Here is a 6,000-nt window from a genome sequence, read left to right as displayed (position 1 = left end):
AGAGAGATCCTGTAGTAATGACCGCGGACCACATCTGTGGCTGACTTTATAGGGCCAAAGTGACTGTGAAAGTGGGAGGGCAATGGTGGGAGTGGCCAAAGTAATGTTTGTCAACATGTGTACAGTAGTTCAGAGGTACACAAAAAGTGAGGCGCGCCTCCCCAAATAATTTTGAGGGGAGGCGCGCGGGGGAGGGGGGGCGGAGGTTCCCAAACTCCATCAATGTGGGCCTCCCCTCTGAAAACAGTGACAACTCCGCGCGCGCCCCCCCACCCCCCCATCCGCGGCAGCTCCAGCACCGTCAATTCGTCATGTACAAACACCGTCATGTACAAACACCAAAGGCAATGTGACTACGCCAGTCTACAGTCCACAGGCAACGCTCAGTTCGGCTTATCCTCTGCACTGGCGTGTCTCAGCCCTCCCAGTCCTGCTGTTACAACCATACCTCGGGTTAACAGACTCAGCCAATGCGGACAAGCATTGCAGCAATCGCAAACCAGCAAATTTCGGTAGATGGGTGTGCGTATCATAACACTCATTCCAGCAGGCGCCCCTGGGCATCACTCTCACACTCTCTCGCAACTCAAAACCAGCAAGCCTCACATATAGCCCCATTATGACACACATTAAACCTTGAAACAGATTTAAACTTACATTTCCAATATTTCACCAACACTTAGATGTGCTAGTGCAGGACTAAGCTAAACTCCTTTTTGCCTTTGGTGTTTGTACATGACGGTGTTTGTACATGACGAATTAACGGTGCTGGAGCTGGCGCCAGGGGGGGGGGGGGCGCGGAGGTGTCACTGTTTTCAGAGGGGAGGCCCACATTGATGGAGTTTGGGAACCTCCGCGCCCCCCCCCCCCCCCCAGGCGCCAGCTCTAGCACCGTCAATTCGTCATGTACAAACACCGTCATGTAAAAACACCAAAGGCAATGTGACTACGCCAGTCTACAGTCCACAGGCAACGCTCAGTTCGGCTTGTCCTCTGCACTGGCGTGTCTCAGCCCTCCCAGTCCTGCTGTTACAACCATACCTCGGGTTAACACAGTCAGCCAATGCGGAAAAGCATTGCAGCAATCGCAAACCAGCAGATTTCGGTAGATGGGTGTGCGTATCATAACACTCATTCCAGCAGGCGCCCCTGGGCATCACTCTCACACTCTCTCGCAACTCAAAACCAGCAAGCCTCACATATAGCCCCATTATGACACACATTAAACCTTGAAACAGATTTAAACTTACATTTCCAATATTTCACCAACACTTAGATGTGCTAGTGCAGGACTAAGCTAAACTCCTTTTGCCTTTGGTGTTTGTACATGACGGTGTTTGTACATGACGAATTAACGGTGCTGGAGCTGGCGCCAGGGGGGGGGGGGGGGCGCGGAGGTGTCACTGTTTTCAGAGGGGAGGCCCACATTGATGGAGTTTGGGAACCTCCGCGCCCCCCCCCCCCCCCCCCCCCCCCCCCCCCCCCAGGCGCAGCTCCAGCACCGTCAATTCGTCATGTACAAACACCGTCATGTAAAAACAAGGCAATGTGACTACGCCAGTCTACAGTCCACAGGCAACGCTCAGTTCGGCTTTCCTCTGCACTGGCATGTCTCAGCCCTCCCAGTCCTGCTGTTACAACCATACCTCGGGTTAACACAGTCAGCCAATGCGGACAAGCATTGCAGCAATCGCAAACCAGCAAATTTCGGTATATGGGTGTGCGTATCATAACACTCATTCCAGCAGGCGCCCCTGGGCATCACTCTCACACTCTCTCGCAACACAAAACCAGCAAGCCTCACATATAGCCCCATCATGACACACATTAAACCTTGAAACAGATTTAAACTTACATTTACAATATTTCACCAACACTTAGATGTGCTAGTGCAGGACTAAGCTAAACTCCTTTTTGCCTTTGGTGTTTGTACATGACGGTGTTTGTACATGACGAATTAACGGTGCTGGAGCTGGCGCCGGGGGGGGGGGGGGTTGCGGAGGTGTCACTGTTTTCAGAGGGGAACCTCCGCGCCCCCCCCCCGTCGCCAGCTCCAGCACCGTCAATTCGTCATGTACAAACACCGTCATGTAAAAACACCAAATGCAATGTGACTACGCCAGTCTACAGTCCACAGGCAACGCTCAGTTCACTAGTTCACATTCCTGAATTTGCATAAAGACATAAAAGCATAATACATAAAGCATAATAGAAAAGCATGTTTGGCGAGGTCTCTGGCCATGGTCCTGAAGGGCTTCGCGGAATCGTGCCGGAGTCGACTGCGCAGGCAGGAGTCGGGCAGGATTCCGCCATACACCCCATTCTTTAACTATGGAAGACGGGAGGCGTAAGGGGAGGTGGTGGGCTGCGAGCGGAGTAACACCGATGCTGCAACTTCGGCAGGTAGACTGCGAATAAATAACCTGACTGATTGAAGGAGGCGTGGCAAATTCCGTCATGCTCCTCCCGAACTTCCGTTTGTAAAACGCCATTTCGGCTTATCCTCTGCACTGGCGTGTCTCAGCCCTCCCAGTCCTGCTGTTACAACCATACCTCGGGTTAACACAGTCAGCCAATGCAGACAAGCATTGCAGCAATCGCAAACCAGCAAATTTCGGTAGATGGGTGTGCGTATCATAACACTCATTCCAGCAGGCGCCCCTGGGCATCACTCTCACACTCTCTCGCAACACAAAACCAGCAAGCCTCACATATAGCCCCATTATGACACACATTACACCTTGAAACAGATTTAAACTTACATTTCCAATATTTCACCAACACTTAGATGTGCTGGTGCAGGACTAAGCTAAACTCCTTTTTGCCTTTGGTGTTTGTACATGACGAATTAACGGTGCTGGAGCTGGCGCCGGGGGGGGGGGGCGCGCGGAGGTCTCACTGTTTTCAGAGGGGAGGCCCACATTGATGGAGTTTGGGAACCTCCGCGCCCTCTTCGCAGTTCCCTCAGGGAATAGCTGCGCATTATTTCAACTTCAATGTGCAGAACTACAAGTGATACAAATTTTGTTGCTCCAATAATTGAGGAATTCTCCTCATCGCAGAAACACTTTTCTCAGATCTAAAAGGCAGAGACCGTCCTAACTGGAGCAATCTGTACAGTTTTGGATAGTGATTTTAGCCACTTTTTGAAGATGCTCCAAGGAGATGGGTTCGACAGCAGATGCTTTAACAAGTTCAGGAGAGGGTTGACATTCAGTGGCTGTGCGTATTTTTGTAAAAGAGATTCGATACTATTCGATGCTTCAGGGTGATGTGATATCGAATGGCCTTAAAACCCACAATGTTTTATGACTTATGAAAAACTCTGTGGCGCAGATGTACAACGGCATATGGGTGTGCCAGTCCAGGTGCAAATGAGCTCGGCCAAAGGCAATTTGACTACCCGCCAGGCTACAGTCCACCAAGTTTAATTGGCTGTGATGGCTGATGGCGGCACAACATTCATAATCCATAACTCCCTGCCGCGGTTATTTCTGGCGGTATACCAGCATTACCGCTATAGGGCCCAGCCCGTGGTAATTTCTTGCTTTCCGACCGCGGTAAGAAAACATCCATACCGTCCCAGTGTGTTGTCACACACAGACAAACTTGTTTATACTCTCACTAAGGACTTGCACAACATGATTAGCCTGTTATTAATTACTGCTGTAATGATGAGGAGCCAAAGCCCAAGTGATTTATTCAAGTTTAATGAGATAGAATAGGGGACTCCACCGGGCCATCTCCATCCCGGTCTAACCTCCTGACCGGTTCAGCCCTGCCATTGAGCATTGTGAATAATAATCGGTGTGATATTGGGCATCCAGCTGGGCATTGTGATTCATAATTGTCGTCGTATTGGACATCCAGCGCATCGTGCGTGCTACTGAGCATCCAGCGCATCATGCTGCTGGGCATTGTGAATAATAACCGGTGTGGTACTGGGCATCCAGTGCGTTGTGCTGCTGGGCATTGTGAATAATAATCGCTGTGGTACTGGGCATTCCCAGAGCGGATATTAGACATTAACAATGTCGAAGCTACACCTCCTCCAGACTGAGGTTGTTGTAAGCTCTGGTTACTGTTGTAGGTGTGCCACTTCTAAAACGGTTTATGACTTCCTTTGCATAACAGATACACTTATAAGCATGATAAGCATATTCCGTGAACTTGATGATGGTCTTCATGGTTTGTTCAGCATTTCTGAGGCTTTCAATCAATCCAGGTGCTGAGGCTCTCAGCCAATCCATTAATGCTTCCATCCTCAGGTGTCGTGAACCTGTAGTAATGACCGCGGACCACATCTGTGGCTGACTTTATAGGGCCAAAGTGACTGTGAAAGTGGGAGGGCAATGGTGGGAGTGGCCAAAGTAATGTTTGTCAACATGTGTACAGTAGTTCAGAGGTACACAAAAAGTGAGGCGCGCCTCCCCAAATAATTTTGAGGGGGAGGCGCGCGGGGGAGGGGGGGCGGAGGTTCCCAAACTCCATCAATGTGGGCCTCCCCTCTGAAAACAGTGACAACTCCGCGCGCGCCCCCCCACCCCCCCATCCGCGGCAGCTCCAGCACCGTCAATTCGTCATGTACAAACACCGTCATGTAAAAACACCAAAGGCAATGTGACTACGCCAGTCTACAGTCCACAGGCAACGCTCAGTTCGGCTTGTCCTCTGCACTGGCGTGTCTCAGCCCTCCCAGTCCTGCTGTTACAACCATACCTCGGGTTAACACAGTCAGCCAATGCGGACAAGCATTGCAGCAATCGCAAACCAGCAGATTTCGGTAGATGGGTGTGCGTATCATAACACTCATTCCAGCAGGCGCCCCTGGGCATCACTCTCACACTCTCTCGCAACACAAAACCAGCAAGCCTCACGTATAGCCCCATCATGACACACATTAAACATTGAAACAGATTTAAACTTACATTTACAATATTTCACCAACACTTAGATGTGCTAGTGCAGGACTAAGCTAAACTCCTTTTTGCCTTTGGTGTTTGTACATGACGGTGTTTGTACATGACGAATTAACGGTGCTGGAGCTGGCGCCAGGGGGGGGGGGGGGCGCGGAGGTGTCACTGTTTTCAGAGGGGAGGCCCACATTGATGGAGTTTGGGAACCTCCGCGCCCCCCCCCCCCCCCAGGCGCCAGCTCCAGCACCGTCAATTCGTCATGTACAAACACCGTCATGTAAAAACAAGGCAATGTGACTACGCCAGTCTACAGTCCACAGGCAACGCTCAGTTCGGCTTTCCTCTGCACTGGCATGTCTCAGCCCTCCCAGTCCTGCTGTTACAACCATACCTCGGGTTAACACAGTCAGCCAATGCGGACAAGCATTGCAGCAATCGCAAACCAGCAAATTTCGGTAGATGGGTGTGCGTATCATAACACTCATTCCAGCAGGCGCCCCTGGGCATCACTCTCACACTCTCTCGCAACACAAAACCAGCAAGCCTCACGTATAGCCCCATCATGACACACATTAAACATTGAAACAGATTTAAACTTACATTTACAATATTTCACCAACACTTAGATGTGCTAGTGCAGGACTAAGCTAAACTCCTTTTTGCCTTTGGTGTTTGTACATGACAGTGTTTGTACATGACGAATTAACGGTGCTGGAGCTGGCGCCGGGGGGGGGGGGGGGCGGAGGTGTCACTGTTTTCAGAGGGGAACCTCCGCCCCCCCCCCCGTCGCCAGCTCCAGCACCGTCAATTCGTCATGTACAAACACCGTCATGTAAAAACACCAAAGGCAATGTGACTACGCCAGTCTACAGTCCACAGGCAACGCTCAGTTCACTAGTTCACATTCCTGAATTTGCATGAAGACATAAAAGCATAATACATAAAGCATAATAGAAAAGCATGTTTGGCGAGGTCTCTGGCCATGGTCCTGAAGGGCTTCGCGGAATCGTGCCGGAGTCGACTGCGCAGGCAGGAGTCGGGCAGGATTCCGCCATACACCCCCTTATTCTTTAACTATGGAAGA

This window comes from Alosa pseudoharengus, unplaced genomic scaffold (assembly GCF_046254945.1).
Source record: "Alosa pseudoharengus isolate Yale_2024_CS ecotype anadromous, Long Island Sound unplaced genomic scaffold, YU_APseudo_1.1 YU_APseudo_1.1_scf_6, whole genome shotgun sequence".
Taxonomy (NCBI): Eukaryota; Metazoa; Chordata; class Actinopteri; order Clupeiformes; family Clupeidae; genus Alosa; species Alosa pseudoharengus.
Note: the sequence above shows the minus strand (reverse complement) of the source record.